Source organism: Dromaius novaehollandiae, unplaced genomic scaffold, assembly GCF_036370855.1.
Source record: "Dromaius novaehollandiae isolate bDroNov1 unplaced genomic scaffold, bDroNov1.hap1 HAP1_SCAFFOLD_27, whole genome shotgun sequence".
NCBI classification, from domain to species: domain Eukaryota; kingdom Metazoa; phylum Chordata; class Aves; order Casuariiformes; family Dromaiidae; genus Dromaius; species Dromaius novaehollandiae.
In genome coordinates this window covers 3,205,431-3,223,483 of record NW_026991415.1, presented here as the reverse complement: position 1 = coordinate 3,223,483, position 18,053 = coordinate 3,205,431, and positions in this window count along the sequence as shown.

The following is an 18,053-nucleotide window of genomic DNA, read 5'->3' as shown; positions in this document are numbered from 1 at the left end:
CAACCAACTCCTTCACTGTGTGTCTATCCAGCCTTTCCTATCTATTTGTGAAGAACATTTCAAGGAAGGTTATTCCTTGCAGACTGTGGATCCCACTGGAGGCAACTTGGACTTTACATACGGTTGAGGAGTGCATTTTATTTCTTATAATACTGAATCATGTAAATTTTTATTTGATCACAATGAAGACAAACCCTTCTGTGTCTGTTTGCAGCTAGTTCTCTAAGGAAAGCAGGTGAGAACTGGTGCAGAGGAGCTGTAACATTCAGCTACAGCCGTGAGATGGAAAAGGTTAGGTTTTTACCAAGAGTGCTCTAAGTCCCCAGCGGCTGATGAGGGAAATGGCGGGGCTGGGGAGGTGAGGAAGAGTATTTTCCATGGATGTCTGACCTCAAGGATGCTGCTTTCCTACATGTCCAGACTTCATTAGGACACAAACTGGATCAGTATCAGTTGGAGAATGTGAATATCACTCTATATTGTAAGCTGAAAAATAAGGAAAAATTTAAAAGCAGAAATGCTTGGGTTTTTTTTTTTGATACTCATTGAAATTTTCTGTTAAATGCACTCCTGAAACCTCTCCAATTAGCCACACAAGAATTGAAGAGCTGAAGAAAATTATGGAAAGAGGCATGGCTTCTTAGGGCTTTTTGCACTTTAATTTCCCCTCGGATGCATTTGGTGCTGAGCCCATGAGCCTCCAATGCTGAGAGGAGACTGAACTAAGCTCTCAAGAAGTTGAAGTCAGAAGCCAAGTTTACAAGTTTCTTGGAGGCCCACTGAGGGCCGTTACCAAGAAAGCCTCCCCAGGGGCTCATCAGAGCACAAAGTTGGAGGCCCTGATTGCAGGCAGGCAAAGGCAATGTGCAGATGGCTGTGATGCCAAGTCAACCTGGATGTCTATTATCAAGCAGAATGACCAAGCCCTACAGCCAGCCCCGTGGTAGGGTGATCCTTTGCCTCACATGTCGCTCACAGCTCTTCCTAGGGGCAGTGTCAGACTGGGGGCGGGGGGGGGGGGAGGAGGTGGGGGTGTGCAATGCCTCGTGCAGGACAACAATTCGGCACCTCCTCGGCTCCCTGGAGGTGAGGAGGCAGCATAGCCACAGTGCTGTAAGGAAACATCATCTTCTCATAGGCCTCAATGGCAGAGATGCTCACTGTAGGAAAGGGGACAAAGTTCTCTTGAAGACTTTCAGCCTTGGCATTGCCTTTGGTCATCTCCATCGCAGGCTGTCCTAAGCTGTCCAAAAGCTGCACCTGTTTCCCTGCAGCCTGTAGACACCCAACCTGCTTCCCCACCTCGCTCTCACTGCAGGATCTCCCCACCTTTACTGATGTCCCTCTGTCCTTGCTGGCTGCTGCTTGGAACACAAAGCCAGGGGCTGATCACAGAGTCCCTCTGGGTGTCCAGTTGCACCACAGCACTGCCCTACGAGTGACATTCTTGTTACCTCAAGGGCAGTCTGAACCTCTCCAGATGCAGTTTGTGGCTCTTCTCATGCTGCTTCCCACTGCCAAGAAAAGCTCCATCATCTCTGAAAACACCCTGCCACAGGCAGTCACAGGCAGCTACTGTATTGGCCTTAGCCTCCACTTCAGCAGGCTAAAGCAGTCCAGGCCCCTCAGTCTCTCCATACAGGCCATGTGCCTCAGGCTCCCAGCCCCATCTTGACAGACCTCCTCTGGACCCTCTCCAGTTGCTCCCCATTCCTCCAGCACTGGGCAGCCCACACTGGGACACACTGTTCCAGACGTGGCCACAGCAGTTCTGAGTTGAGGGGGATAAGAAGTGCCCTTGCCTGGGTGGCCATGCTCTTCCTAATGCAGTCCTGTATGCAGCTGGCTTCATTTGTGGTGAGCACGCATCACTGGCTCATATGGCACTGCTCGTAGTGTCCACGGCCTTCTCCTCAGGGTCACATCTCTGCCAGTCAGGTCTCTGCCTGTCCTGATGAACGTGTTGTTCTGCCCCACTGATGAGCCTTTCAAACAGAACAAGATGCAGGGTATACCTCTGCATAGCCCACCTTTACCTGGCTTCCCAGTAAAGCATGAGCCATTCATGACAACCATCTGAGCTCGATCATCCAAGCAGCTTTTTGCCCCTCGAGATGCCTACTGCACATCCACTACTCTCCTCTCCTCCACAAGTGCAGGTCTTTTATCACAGCAGGCAATCAGGTGGGTCAGGAGTGATTTACCTTCAGGAAATCCATGCTGACTGTTGCCAGGCACCTTCTTCATGTGCTCAGAAATGTGATTGGAGAGGATTCGCTCCATGACACACGCCACACCAGAGTGAGTGTGAATGGCCTGCAGCTCCCTGGTTTGTCCTTGTGGCCTTTTTTTGAAGACGGACACAACATATTGCTTTTTCTGCTCATTGGGACCTCCCCTGACCTCCACAACCTTTCCAAGATGACAGAGAGCAGCCTTGCTGTCATAGCAGCCCGCTCTCTCGCTGTCCATGGATGCCAGACATCCAGTCCCATAGACTTCTGTGGGTTGAGTGGCACTCATTAGGCACTGTGGGTTGATTTTCTCCTCAGGACTCCTGACTCGAGGCACAACATCTCAGGAGACCTTGCTGGTGAAGGCTGAAACCAGAAGGACTTGACTTCCCCAGACCTATCTACATCCACTTTTGCTAGAATCCCTGCCCCTTTCAGCAGTGAGCCCACATTTCCTTGTTCATTCTTTTACTGTCACTGAAGCAATAGCAGTTCTTCTTCATGTCCTTCACACGCTCTGCAAGTGTCTCTATCCCAGGGGAGCTTTGGCTTCCTTAACATCATCTCTACTTTGCTGGACAATATTTCTAAATTCCTCCTTTGCAGCATCTCCCTTCTTCCCCTTTCCATAGGCTGCCTTATTGCCCTGGAGCTCCCATGGGAGCTCCCTGTTTAGCCACACTGAGGTCCAGAGATGTCTATTAATTTTACAAACTGTTCATATGGAGCATTCCTGTGCTTGACAGGTGCTGTCCTGAATTACTAGCCAGCTTTCCTGACCTCCGCTGCCCTTCAGGGCTGCCTCCCTTGGTCCATCCTGTGGAAGAGCTCCATCCATCCAAGCTACCCCTTCACACATAGGACTTCCCCCTCCTCATCTTCCCTGGTCGTCTCTCCTGAAGAACTTGCACCCTGCCATTGAAGGGCTCCAGTCATGCAGGTGGTCCCACCACATCTCAGTTATTCCAATCATGTGGCACTCCTGTGACAGCTTGTGCATCTCTGTTTGCTCCTGCCTGCACCCCAGGCTGCATGTGTTTGCATCTGTGTTGGCTTCAGCACCTCAGCTGTGGTGCTGACCAAAGATTTGTCACAGGAAAACATGTTACCAAGGACCTCATGTATGCAGAGGCTTTGATTGGAAGTGGTGACATGCTGGCATGGATAGCAGGTGGCAATGTAATGGTGAAAGGAGGTTCCCACTAAGAGAGCAAACCCTGCAGTGCCCAAGGCCAGGGAGAAACAGAGCTGGGCTGTGCAGCCCTGGCAGGGGAGGTGTTTGCTGCCTGAGCTGACTCTGCAGCTCCTTGGGCCCTGTGACAGAGGTGAACCAATCTGCAGGAAGAACAAGGTGCCACTGAAGAAATCCCTGGGCCTGGACAGTCTCTGATCCAGCCACCCTGAGGTCATCATTTGCCTGGTCCCTGTTCCTATCATCTGGGGGAGTGAGAAGAGGTTCCGAAGGCAGAGAGCAGGAAGGGTTTGAGAGTGCAGAGACTAGAGTGGAGACCTTGGTGTGATGTGCCTCCCATTTATGCAGTACACTTGAATGTAGACAGGATGGACTTTCCCTAAGGGCACTGCTGGGATTCATTTGTCTGGGCACAGATAGGAAACCCAAGACACCCTGGGGTACTTGCCCAGTACCACTCTGAAGGGGCATAGTTTTCCTCTAGGTCCCATGCTGTATCTGCTAGGGACACCTAGTTGACATGGCCCTACTGACCTATTTCTATGTCATTAAATCAAGTGTCTGCACTGAATTACATTAGCTGTTGGAATCTCCATATGTCTCAGCCTCATAGTGAGTGGAACACTAGTTGCAGTAGGCATCTACTGCCATTTCAGATGGCCCGGGAAATTCACCACCTGGCCCCTAGCTCATGCCCCATAAGGACGTGGGTCTCCCATTTGCTCACTCAGAGCAAGCAGACACTGGCAGATGACCGGGACCACCTCTGTCTCTTTAACTGTCACCAGGTTTTTATGTGCGAGCAACTGACTCCCACCCTCCATTTCCATTGATTATAACCCGAGCTTAGACAAGGAACTTGCATGCAGACCTCTATGTTGTTCACATTTCAGTTTTGACAAGGGGAATCCCACCTCCTCTGTGTTTGTGGAGTTCATGGGAATTAGCTGAATCCCACTGCATCCCAGGGGCTTCTAAACGGGCATGAGATGCCCAGACTGACTCATCTGAATGAAAACCTGAACCATGGGAAAATGAGCTCCCTTCTTGTCCCCTTCTAGGGGTCCTGTCTAGTTAAGACCTGGCAATGTGGATTCCAGACTGGGACATTTCCACCTCTTGCAAATAACCATCCTCTGATGAAACAAGTGACAATGCTGTAGCTGGTCTCACTGCATTGTTTAGAGAGGGACTAAAGCTGATTATTTTGCTTTACAGCAGTGAACATTTCCCAGGAGGAGGGAGCACAAGGGACAGAGAAATTCAGGCCTTCAGCTGGGCCTCTGCTCCTGAGTGGGGCCAGGCTCCTGGGATGGAGGGAGCTCATGGCAACCTGGCAGCACTGCCCAGACACAGCTGTGTGCAGGAGCAGCTCCTCTGCCAAGAGCAGCAGGGCTGTGGGCACTGCCTGCTGCTGCTGACATGAGCTGAGAGAAGGCAGAGAGAAGTGCAAGGCAGTGTGGAGTGGGAGGACAGAGGAGAGCTTGTTGTGGGAGGAATCTTCACAGCCCTTTGCACGGTAAGTCTCTGTCTGCAGGGCAATGCTACTGAGGTTCCTGGCAAGGTCTTGAAACCTGTCCAGTCACACAACTGCATTTTTAAGGATCACTCTCCCAGTTTCTCCATTGCAGGGGAGGGGGACATCCTTTAGAGCAGAGATTCCCTGCCACACCGTCACAGGGGCAGGGCATCCTGTTATCTTCTCACAGGGATGCTGCAGGGGTGTGAAGCTGGGGTGTGCACACAGGTCTGCATGGGCTGTAATTCACAGCAGTGTCCCTGCACCCCAGGGTGCTGTGTGCCTGCAGCAGTGACTCTGCCACCTGCGAGGGTCAGCCCTCAGCCTGCCCAGGGAGCTCCCCACAGCACTGGGGGAGGAGCTGTGGGTGGGAGGAGAGACCCCCAGCAGGGCAGGTCCTGTCAAGAGGGAGCTGCGTGGGTCAGGACTGCTCTCAGCTCCAGCTAACTCCCAGGACATTTCTGGAGGGGCCTTTTCAAAAGGAAGGTCAAGGCAGGGGAAACATGAAAGGGAAGGAGCTGTCATGAGTCTGTGCTTTCAGTTTTATTCTCTTTGAGTGGGGTGAAATGGGACTCAGTCTGCCAGGTTTAGACAGGGGATGGAGGCTCCAAAACAGTGACACAGCGAAAAGCAGCTCTGGGAGGTACTCAGCAAATGCCTTCATCCACCCTGAAACCTACAGACAGAGCCAGCAGCACCTTTCCAGCCTCAGCAAGGCTTGTCTCCCCTGCTCCGGAGCACCTGCAACCACGGAGGTGCCCTGGGCAGTGTCCTGCCCCCGGGAGGTTTCTGCAGGGCAGAGCTGAGCACCCAGCGGGTGGGATGGGGTCTGTGAGCACTGACAAGGGAGAGACGTGGGGACAGAGAAACAGCTGCCCGCAGGGACGGCTCCAGGCAGCAGAGTCATGGTCAGAGTGTGAGAGGAAACCCTCAGCTCCAGCACCTCCTCTCCTCTGCCAGCCAGCACAGCCCTCTGCTCTCAAGGCCGTGGGGTCCAGGGCAGGAGTCGTTTCCTCGGCAGCTGGACATGCAGGAGAGGAGACACTGCTGAGTGCCCCTCTGTGCCTGCCTGTCCCTGCCTCCCTGGGCACAAATGTCATGGTATTGCTCCATGTTTCCCACCTGCACACACTGCCCTTGTCCTTCCCCTTGGACTTTCTGGGCAGGGGGGTTTCTGATGCAGTTCAGACAACACTGACCCTGCAGGTCCTGCCATGCAGATGTGTCCTTGACAGTGAGGTGCCCAAGTGCCCCTCTAGCCTGTGGGGCTCTGGGCAATGCAGTGTGGGGAGCTGGGAATGTGCCAACTCTCTTGTCAGGACACCCCATCCTTAGGACATTGTGCCATTTCCCTGGGGTGTCTGGCTGGGCTGCAGCTGCCCTCCAGAAGGGCCCAGCTCTCCCACTGCAGCTGGGTGTTATCTAAGTGCCCCAGGGAGAAGCCACCTAGATACTGAGGCCATGGACATGCTGCTGGGAGGCTGGATGTGGGCAGCTGGAAGGAGCCCAAGGTGTTGCTGGCTAGAAGGGGAGGGCTGAAACCTGCCTCACACACGCTCAGAAAGAGTGCTGATGATTCCTCTGCTCTCCGCAGTGTCGTTTCTTTTTCAGGTAACACGAGTGCAACTGTCCTGCACCTTCGGGGTGGGAGCACAGGGCAGCTGGGAACAAGGCAGATGGACAGGCCAGCTCTCCTGCCTCTGCACTAAAGCCAGAGGGAATCCTTTTGCCTCTCCAAAATCACAGCTAGTCCCTCTGAGTGCAGCAGCAATGCTGAGGATTTCCACCTCCAGGAATCCTCCTCAGGTGTGACAGGGTCAGCTAAAGAAGACACAATAAGCCTTAAAACTATTCATGCACCCACATTATTTAGAAGCGAGAGTGGAGAAGCTGAAAATCCCTTCAACATTATGAGTGGATTAAAGCTGACTGGAATTGGGAATATAAATTTTAGTCACCCCTGTTCCCATGTATGCAGTGCTGTAGGTCAGGACTGACTTCTCTGGAGCCCATGGGCAGAGGCTCCTGCTCCTCACGGCAAACTCTGCCAGCACAAACCAGAGCTCAAGCCATGTAGCTCAGTGACAGTGCTACTAAGATGGGGAGAGGTAATGAGTGTGTGTTTGTGAGAGGTTATGAGAAAGTTTTGCTCAGAGAAGTCTGTCCTAACTTGTCAATGTCTCTTCTTCCTTAGAAAATCCCCCTGTGCCTAGAGGAAGCAAATGTCCAACAGCAGCTCCCTCAACGAGTTCCTCCTCCTGGTGTTTGCGGAAAAGCGGGAGCTGCAGCTCTTGCACTTCTCGCTCTTCCTGGGCATCTACCTGGCTGCCCTCCTGGGCAACAGCCTCATCATCACAGCCATAGCCTGTGACCACCGCCTCCACACCCCCATGTACTTCTTCCTCCTCAACCTCTCCATCCTTGATGTCGGCTCCATCTCCACCACTGTCCCCAAATCCATGGCCAATTCCCTGTGGGACACCAGCACTTTTTTCTACTCGGGATGTGCTGCCCAGGTCTTCCTGTTTTTCTTTTCGGTAGGAGCTGAGTATTCTCTCCTCACAGTCATGGCCTATGACCGCTATGTTGCCATCTGCAGACCTCTGCACTACGGGACCCTCATGGGCAGCAGAGCCTGTGTCAAAATGGCAACAGCTGCCTGGGCCAGTGGCTTTCTCAATGCTCTCCTGCACACTGCGAACACATTTTCAATACCACTCTGCCAAGGCAACACAGTGGACCAGTTCTTCTGTGAGATTCCCCAGATCCTCAAGCTCTCCTGCTCAGACTCCTACCTCAGGGAAATTGGGCTTCTTGTGATTAGTGGCTGTTTAGGCTTTGGATGTTTTGTTTTCATTGTGCTGTCCTACGTGCAGATCTTCACTGCTGTGCTGAGGATCCCCTCTGAGCAGGGCCGGCACAAAGCCTTTTCCATGTGCCTCTCGCACCTGGCCGTGGTCTCCCTGCTTATCAGCACTGCAATGTTTGCCTACCTGAAGCCCCCCTCCATCTCCTCTCCAGCTCTGGATCTGGTGGTGGCTGTTCTGTACTCGGTGGTGCCTCCAGCAGTGAACCCCCTCATCTACAGCATGAGGAACAAGGAGCTCAAGGAGGCACTGAAGAAATTGATCCAGTCGGTTCAAGGTCAGCAGCAATAACTGCCCTATGTGCATCCACTCCTCAGTCCCAGGGGATCTGGAATCAGGACTCTGTGTTGCTCATTTCTCTTTTTTCTTACTTTTCTCTGATACGTTCTTCTAAAAAGAAAAGAAAAAAGTCAGTTTTGTGTGACTTGTTCTCAAGAATATCTCCTTTGAATCTGACCCAGAGACAGTGTTGAAGCAGGAAGCCAGGCTTCCCCCTTCATCAGCAGACGTGGGGTGAACCTCAGAGCCCCCTAGTCTGAGCCGCTCGGATGCCCTCAGGGCAATGAGGAGAGTTTCCCTTTGCAGGGTCTCTTCAAGGGAGCTCAAGGGCGCAGTCAGGCTCAGACGAGTGCAGGCAGGGTGAGACTATGGGTCCCATGCCCATTAGGAGACTCAGCTCCCCTGGCCACAGTCTGGGTGTGATCTCACACCCTTCTCCTGTGAGGGTGGCAGCCAAGTGTCACCGTGGGCTGGTCCCTTCCCTCTACAGCGCCCCAACACTACAAGTGGAGGGGGAGGGGAGGGGAGGGGAGTCAGGCAGCAGCTTGTGGGGACAGACCCCGTGCTTGACAGTATCATCCCCTCACTGCCACAGCAGGCATTTCCTCACTGCAGCCTTCGTGGGGGGACTGCAGCTTTCCTGGAGACATCTCCTCGCACAGCAGCAGGACTTTCTCTTTTTAGAGTTGTTCTCTTCATTTCCATGCTGGCCTTCTGTGCTCTGTGCTGTGGATATGGTGGATATGGCCCAGGAGTTCTCATGACCTGGTGGTGGTAGGGTTGTGTTTCCATGTGCATGTGTCCTGGAAGTACAGGCAGCACCAGACACTGGGCATCACTATGTCAGACCTGGCCTCCAGAACAACATTTCCATAATAAAAGGGGATCTCCCCTGTGATGTGCCTGAAGTCTGTTCTTTCTTCAGAAGATGGAGTCAAAAATATGCCCCAGGGATTGCACCACTAAGGGGCTGGTGTTCTGCTTGTGAACTCCATGGGTTCTAGGGGACGAGCTCAGAGTCCCTGGGTGATCTGTTAGGGACCGACAGCTGCACTCAGAGCTCATTTCTCAGTGACCAGTGCCAGTGGGGAGGGGGAATGGTCTCTGAAATGTCTGCCTGGGGCTGTCCCATGGGTGACAGTGCTGATGAGAGAGGCCCATCCTTCTGGAGGGGAATCTGAACCCCACGAGAGCCCAGGGGATCTCCAGGGACAGCGTGTGCCTGGGGTGGGCAGTGAGTGGAGCCTCACAAAATGAGGGATGGTCCATGGTGGAGTAAGCAGAAGGTAAAGCACTAAATCCAGGTATACATGGAGAAACGAGGGCTCTGCAATCCCTGCAGAGGCAGTGGGGACCCAGGAGGCCCAGGGAAGGGGCCCTGTAGAGTGATTCCTGCACCCTCAGTGAAACACCACAGGCTGGAGCTGGTGCCCACCCAAACACATCTCCTGCCATTGCAAAGGTCCTGGGTCCCTCTGAGCACCATCCATGAGCACAGAGAGGTGCCAGCAGTATCAGTGGTGGTGATCCCTGTCCAGCTGGGTCTGCTTCCTGCCCCAACCAGCATGGCCTGTGGCCCCACAGCAGGGCTGCTCTGTATGGGAAGCGGAGCCAGGAGCCAAGGGTGCTGGTAAGGCAGACGGCAGGGACCCACTGATGAGAGGTGTCATCTTGCAGAGCCTGGACGAGGAGCAGAGCAGGACTGGGGAGGGTACCCGAGGTCAGGCACAGTCCAGTGATGGCCAGATGGGACTGCAGGGCTCCAACCAGCCCTGCTTTGCGTGGGAGGTTGGACTGGAGACCTCCGGAGGTCCCTTCCCACCAAAACTCCTCTGTGATTCCGTGAATTCTCAGCCTCCGCTCCGGCATGGTGGCATGGTGGACAAGAGCACCTGGGGCAGAGCAGAATGAGCCTGGCTGGAAGAGCCTCAGGGGGAAGATGCAAAGGTCCCTGGCTCAGCCCTGGGCTTTGGAAAACTCCCTCACGCACCCCGAGAGGCTCCATCTGCCTCTTCCACCCTCCCTGTGCTCCCCTTCAGTCAGCCAAAGTGGAGTCCAGCATTGCCTTGGGACGCTTCCACAAGGAGGAGAGGGAGGGCCTTCACCAGCCCCAACCTTTGCTATTGTTTGTGCCTAGGTTTGCCCACTTACCCTCACCATGGTCATGGCTGCACTGAAGCCCATGAGTATCCCAATGCTCCTAACCTCGAGCAGGCATCCACCCCGAAAATGGAGCCTGGCCGGCCACAAAGGCACCACCCATCCGTGCAGCTGAGGGCAGGGGTCTTCGCCCCAATCTCCCTGCTCCTCCCCTGCTCCCAGCACCACTGCTGCTGTGCCCATGTCAAACCCTCCTGCTGCCAGACTGCTGCAGGCCCAAGGCAGCTCCAGCTCCCTCCAGGGCTGCGCTGGAGCCTTTGAGGAGCAGGCTGAGGTGGGGCTGGCACTGCCAGGGTGGGTCAGGAGAGGGCAGCTCCCCTCTGCCACGGTGGGGCTGCGGCTGAGGCTGGGGTTGGGCATATGAGGAGCCGCTCCGGGGGATCCTCCACCTCTGCCCTGGCAGCAGCACCAGTGCTCAGGGTGCCAGGGTGGAAGTGCACAGAGGCTGGAAGGGTGAAGGGCTGCCCAGGGGGAGCATCAAGACCTTGTCTGTGCAGGGATGGAGTGAGGAAAGCCAGAGCTCAGCTGGAGCTGGCATCACAGACCTCAGACATGGAAAGGACTGGGGTATTATTAAATGACTTAAATGATCCTCCAGAGTGTGGGAGGTCTGAGCGCCCAGCCCCTGCCCAGTCCCGGCTGAGCCCCTCATGGGGGTCCGCAGACAGCCATGCTCCAGGATCTGCCGGGCTCTGGTGCAGAAGAGAGGCCATGCAGGGCTGGCCTCTTCCCCTCCATCGGGGGACATCTCCATGTAACAGGTTCAATCTCAGGTCAGGTGGGGTTTCCCCCAAATACACCTTGCAGGCGGGGAAGCCCCAAAGGGCAAGCCTGACTCAAAAGGTGGGGGATGGCAGACAGCTGAGACTGTTGGAGCCTGACCATCTCCTCCATGGTCACCAGTAACTGTGACGTCAGAGACTGTGACATCACAACTGGGCAACCAGGTGAGCACATGAGGCAGGGCAGCACAGGCACACCTGCCTTGGAGGCCAATGGGCATCAACGTGCTTCTCTTTGCTCTAGCAGGGGTGATGACCTGAGGGACTGCTTCAAAGCAGTTTCCTAATAGAACAAGGAAACCTGCTTTTCTGTCTCACCCAAGGCTGGAGCTGGTCATTTCTGCTGAATTTCATGACCTCTGGCCACCTGCAGTCCTGCTCTCAGATCATCTGGGGCTGGAGAGGGCTCCTCTGGCTTCTCTCTCAAGGAGAAGGATGGACTGCATTTTGTGTCTTTTCTGCTGGTGGAGGCAGTGGGTTCCTAGGATGTGTCCTGGCTCCCAGAGCTCTCCCCTGGACACACTGGCCAGCGTGCTCATTGCTGTGGCTTTACTGACTGTTGGTCATCCTCTCCCTCTGGTCGTTCCCAGTGGAACCATCTCCTTACCAAGTTTGCCAGGCTGTCAGCAAAGATGCTTCTGCCCTGCTTGTTCAGGCTGACCCTATCTCTTCTGAGCAAAGAGGGCCCCATGGTCATAAAAACCAAAGTCCTGTTGCTGACACCAGCTGTGCAACAGTTGTTGGCCCACAGGATCTGTCCCCACCTCCTCAAGTCCTTTGCCATCACCAGCACCCAATATTGAATTGCCACAAGACATGCAGACACCCATGCAACTCGTAATTCCAGAGATGCCAAGGTAGATGCTTCGGCGGCTGTTAGTGTGATTATTGCTGCAGGGTTAGCAGATTGGATTCACTAAAAAAGCGGCCATCTGGGTGGAGATAGGACCACCCAATGGACTAGCGTTCGAGGTCTTCACACCACCATCGTGGCATAAAAAGGGACAAGACAGCATTGCCCCTGTTGTACCCACTTAGCACCATGGTGGCTGCAGACTGAAAAGCTGTATATTTGCAGAGGACAAAAGCCTGGGGAGGTGTGGAAAATTGGTGTCCCCTACTGGAGAGCCAGTGGCACAAATATGTCCTGATCACTATAGATTCCTGCTCTGGTTTATTGTACACCCACTCTTCTGCCACAGCTACCCAGGCTCACATCATTAAGGCATTAGAAGACTTGACTGAGTTTTATAGTTCCTTGGTGGAAATCCAAAGTGATCAGGACACTCATTTTACAGGGAGTGACATTTGAAATTGGGCTGGAGAGAGAAGAATAACCTGAATTTATCACAGCTTACCATCCGCAAGGGGTGGGATTGACAGAACACATGAATGGGCTGCTCAAAGAGCAGCTGTGTGATTTATCTCCTACTGGTACCCTCACAGCTTGGAGTAAAGACATTAGTCAAGCAATGCCTGCCTCAGTGACTGCCCTCTGCATGGCTCTACCCCATATGCTCGTTTCAAAGGGGACGCCATCGAGCGGTCGTGTGTGCTTAGAGTGCAATGACTGCACTGCCAAGCCTGCTTCCGCATGTGAACCAGGCCCAAGACTACAGGGTTGGATCTGTGATGGCCACACAAAGAAACAACCCTAGAACCAGATAGCCATCATCTTGTGAGTATGGGGCTGGTCATCACCATACCTCAAGGGTATTATGGTTGCATGGTGTCCTGTACTGGTTTAGCTCTCTGGGGAGTAGACATCATTGCGGGAGTCATTGACTCAAACTATCTTGAGGAGGTGAAAGTTGTGATCCATTACACCAGATCCCAACCCCTGTGATGCACATAGAGACCAAATAGCCCAGCTGATATGTGACCGGATAGGTGTCCCCTCTATCCAGGAAGTAGATTCCCTGAGGCCCACCCAGCAACTGGGCGGTTTTGAGTCTACAGGGAGTGCTGTGTGAATGATGTGACTAAACCCAAACACTTGGAAGGGGAAATTATTGCTGAAGGGGAAATTATTGCTGAAGAGCAGGAGATACCCACCTGGTACTAATCAAAGGAGAGAGTGTCCTAGTCTATAGTCTGTCTAGGAGGCTCTCACCTGGAGAACCGTGACCTGATGAATATGCTGAGCAGAGGCACAATGTTGCTGCTCTCCATCCCAGCCCTGTACACTGACAGTAGTTGTGGCACTGAAGAAACTGCAGTAAGTGGATCAAACCTGACGTCCACAAGATAATGAGCCTACTTCAAGTACAACATGGTGTAAAATCCAAAGAATCAGCGTGGGACAACCCCTGGCAGTGACTGTCATCATGGCTGTTGAATTTAGGACTATGGGCAAAACACAATATACTCCTGGTCTTCTGGGTGGATTGGTTTTGCATGCATGTATGTTATAATTTACTATGTATTTACAATCATTTAGTTGCTTGTATACCTTAACAGTTAGTTAAGCCAATGCATGTCCGAACTGTGTCTGCCCACTGGTGGCACCAATACTACGTCTCTGTCATGGGGTGGAATGTAGCAAGAACACCTGTAGAAGACCTGGTGAGGAGTCAGGGGACTGGCAGAGCACATGATTGCAGCCCCAGAGCGTGCTCTCTTCACACCGACCGAAACCCATCAAGGCTGGACATGCACATTCTGTTTTATCAACAACGTCTTGCTGCTTCGCAGTCAGTAGCCACTCAAGCCTAGCACAGTCAATATAAGGAAATAGTTCTAGTAGCTAAAAGGGGCCCTTAGGATACACAAAGTGAGTCCCGCCTAGGTGTCCGACCTGGCATCCAGCAGCCTCCAATCAATGATCCCTCCGTGTGGTTCTTGGGTCTCCCTGCACAGTTTGGAGTGTAAATCCTTCATTAAAGCTCCTCTGTTTAACCCCTCATGAACCTTGAGTGTCTCTCTGCACCGGTATCCAACCCTCCCTTTCCTGTCTTGTGGTCACATATAGTCAGTTGATCTACTCAACTGATATAGACATTTATCTAAAACCAGGACCACCCTCCAGTCCCCATTGTGTTGAGATAAATTCAGCTTTTTTTGCAGTGCTGTGGTCAGTCATGGTGATGCTAGGGGCCTGCTGTTCGTAACTCTGCACCCTTTCACTGAAGCCACTGAGACAGGGTTTTCCAGAGACTCCATGGCAGCATTTTTTTCTTCTCATGTTTTTTTCTGTTGTTCTCATGGCCTTGCACCTGCAAACATTAACATACAAGGAACATGACAAGCCTTGGCCAACCTGCAAAACAGTGCTGAGGCTTTCACAGCCCCCGAGCATTGTTTTTCCTAATGCAATTTTAAAAGAAGGCGGCAACGGAATAATAAGCATGCTGTTCCCAGCATCCCAAGATTTCTGTGGCTGGGTCACTGAAGCAAGGAATTCTGAAATGACTGCACGTTGAGCTGTTTCGATGTGAAGTGAGTTCTCAGCAGCCCAAAATCAAGACCTACAGCCTCTAACAGAACAGGTTAATCCCTCCTGAGACGACTGTGCTGGCCACCAGAATTATTCACTCCAGCTTATCTGGCATCCTGCAAGAGTACAGCTTTAAAACCTTGGCATATACAGATGCCAAAAGGGCAATCATCAGCAGAGAGTTTGAGTGCCATGGTCAGGAGAGAATATATCTATCACCAGGATGAAGGGTCACTGGGAGAAACATTATCTTCAGTCACATATATCCCCCTGCAGATGGAGACAACTGCCAAAGACTTCTACAGGAGACCAAAGTAACTAGCACTGCAGTGAGCTACAAATCCCCCATGGCTTCGCAGAAGATGTAAGTCCTGGACTTCTATCTCCATTTCCCCACACACACCCTCCAATACATCTTTCTCTGCAGAATTCATCTGCATGAAGGCTGTGAGCGCTGTGCTGAGAGAGCTCCCTCGAGCATGTGCACCAGCTCCCCATGACAAGGAGTGGCTGAGTGCAGACAGCGATGCTGTTACTCAAAATGCTGTGTACTTGGGCTGGGGCAAAGCTTTTGGCACAGTTTCCATCACAGCCATCAGTGCAGCAATGTATAAAAAGTAGGTGTGTGGCTCTCTCTAAGGCCATAAGCAGAGTCATGTTTTGAAGGAGCTTGCTGGAGACTGGCTACAGACCTGTGTATGTGGAGAATCATTGCCTCAGAACTGGACAACATGGCAGAGGAAGTGCTCCGAGACCTTGCTAAGCCCTCCAGACTCCAAGCCTTCACAACCAGATAGCAGTGACCTCTCTTTCTTCCTCACTGAAACACATGCAGCCAAACTCGAAGCTACATTTTTGTCCCTATTTGCCCACCAGCAAGCTTCCCTCCAGATTTGCACATCTTGTTGGCGATAGTAGCGCAGTCTTTTCACACGTCAGAGATCTTCCCCTCATTCACTTGCTGTCATGCCAGCAATTGCTCTTTTCCCCTTGGGCAACCTGCTGTCTACTCCATGATACACAGCTTATGGAGGAGGGCCTACATCACTTGGATTTTCAGCAGTGTTTAACAAAATGGAGAAAGTAGCCTTTGCAACTCTCAAATCCCAATGCTTAGAGAAGGCTTCTTGGTTTCATGGGTGAATAGTTCAAGAAGTCTATGAAGCGTACTCAGGCTGGGGATTTCTATGCATATGACACCCTGGGTGATTAGTGTTAGGTCCTTATTTATTCATTTAGTTATTTATTCAGAAGCAGACTAACAACAAAGGGGCCAGCACAGCCTTTGGCATTATCTGCTAGGGAGGTTTAACCTTGAAACTTTGTGTTCATAAACAGCCACAGAAAGTCCATGAGACTCATAACCCTTTTTAATTGCCATTCTCACTGAGGTTTCCTTTCTACTCCTTCTTCATCCCACGCTACTTCCAGTGCTAACTCCAGGAAAGAAATATGATTTTGGACATTTGTTCCAGTTTCCTGTATTTGTTACATATCATCGAAAATGCAGCCCTTCCCTGTTTCTGGGAGTTTGACCACAGGCATGAAATGCTGATGATGGCCGACATTCAAGATCTTTTCATGACACAAACTGCATTCCCAGCTTTTACATTTGAGATGCTTTTCCATGTAGACTGTGCAGCTCTCTCACAAAATCATAGACAAACCATTTAAAGTCTAATAGCCACGGCCTTGTGCTGGCCCAGACCTACATATAAGCTTGCAGTTAGGACACCTTATTCTTGTGCCTATGCTATCTGCACAGTTTTGCAGCAGGCGGAAATGGCAATAATGTAGCTATGGAGATGTTTGTGCAATGTCTGACAGAGCTCAAAAGAATTTCTCGACCCAAATACCTTCCTGTCATTCCTAATACGAGAGTAATAGCCATTGTGTAAAAGGAGAAAACAGGTCTTGAGATATTTGCAATAGGTATTTAGCTGAAAAATCCCCCAGTTTTATTTTTTTACCCGTGGATATGATGAAGATGGGTATAGTAATGTGCAGCAGATCCTGAGACAATGAAGTTTTGCTCACCACGACTGTCCTGCTCATGGACTGGCAGCAAAACAGTGAGCATTGACCCTGCTATTTAGATTAACGAAGTAGTGCTACTTTCCTTAGATAGTTTCAAATGGAGGGTAGTTCATATGGCACTACCTGTCCAAACCCAGCCACTTTTACAATAAAGGTTGGCAGATGATAAGTCTGACCAAAAAAAAAAAAAGGAAAAATCTCCCTTTGACTCTAGGGGATCACTGACCCAAACACTTGTAAAATCTTTGTGTTCGTATTGCTTAGATTAACAGTGAGGAAATAGAAAGATGTGTGCCAAAGCTGGTCCTTCATGCTGCAACCCCAAAGCCTAAGCCTATAGTCATCTCTGTCCCCTTTGGCGATCACAAAGTAATGGAGAAGAGGGACCATGACATCAAGGTCAAGTAGCTGCAGCACCTCCAAGGCCTGCACTGTTAAAGGATGCTGAACCTGGTGGACTTTTGGATCCAGGGGATTCCTCTTCCCTGGTCCACTGGATGGGAGACTGCTGCGGTTCTCTGCTCCTTGGTCCTGCAGCAGTGAGGCTGCACATGTGCTTCCAACAGGCACACACACACTCTGTACAGGCATGGTGGGCCACCAAAAAGTCAGTTCAGCCAGGGGCACAGTACCTTTACAGGCACCACAGAGACACGAGCAGCACTCATAAACATGAACCATGCAAATGGCCTGGTCCTGTTTTTGCTCACCAGCTAATGAGACTCAAAGCTTGCAGGAGACCTCACACGCACCCTTGCATGGGTGTCCCTGGCAGCTGGCTGCCTTGAGGGCTGCAAGCCTTCCACACATGTACTCACACAGAACAGAGAACGCTCACCCAGAAAGTAGCTAGGAATAGGATTTAATACGACGCTAAGGCAGACCGCAGTGACCAGGCACACAGCTTGGCCAGGCAAGTGTACTTGCCAGCAGCTTGCTTACACAAAACTGGCCCCTTTTATTCCCTCTCCCTCCATTTTCCCATGCTTTTTCTTCCATAATCCAGCTGATCCCTCCCTTTCGCCAGCTTTATCCCCTTTGCAATAAACAATCCGTCACTAAGTAGTTTTTTCCTCATTGGTCCCAGTTTTACTATGTATGTACTCAAGCACATATGTAGTAGACAATTTAGTCAGTTATCTCAGCCTCAAGCCACAGCCTAGTTGTCTGCCTGCATACCCTAACCTACCCACGTTGCTGGTGGAGCTGTAGGCCCAGATGGGAAGACCAGGGCCACCACATCCTCCACTGCAGTGCAGAAGGACCCAGGCTGGAGCTGAATTTTTGTGCTTAGCATCTTCTGTTATTCAGGGAGAGAAGATGTTCTGAGCTTTTCTCAACAGTCCGGGGACATTGTCCCCAGAGTTTTCAGCTAAATTTCCTGAGATGACTTATGAAAGCCTCCTTGTGTCAGCACCCACTGGCAGTCTATGCCCCAGTCCTAAGAAGTACATTTCCAGCATTTTATTAATTTTTTTCAGATTTTGTTTATAATAACCCCCTGTGACCAAGACACACAATTCACACTTCTTCCTTTCACTACTACA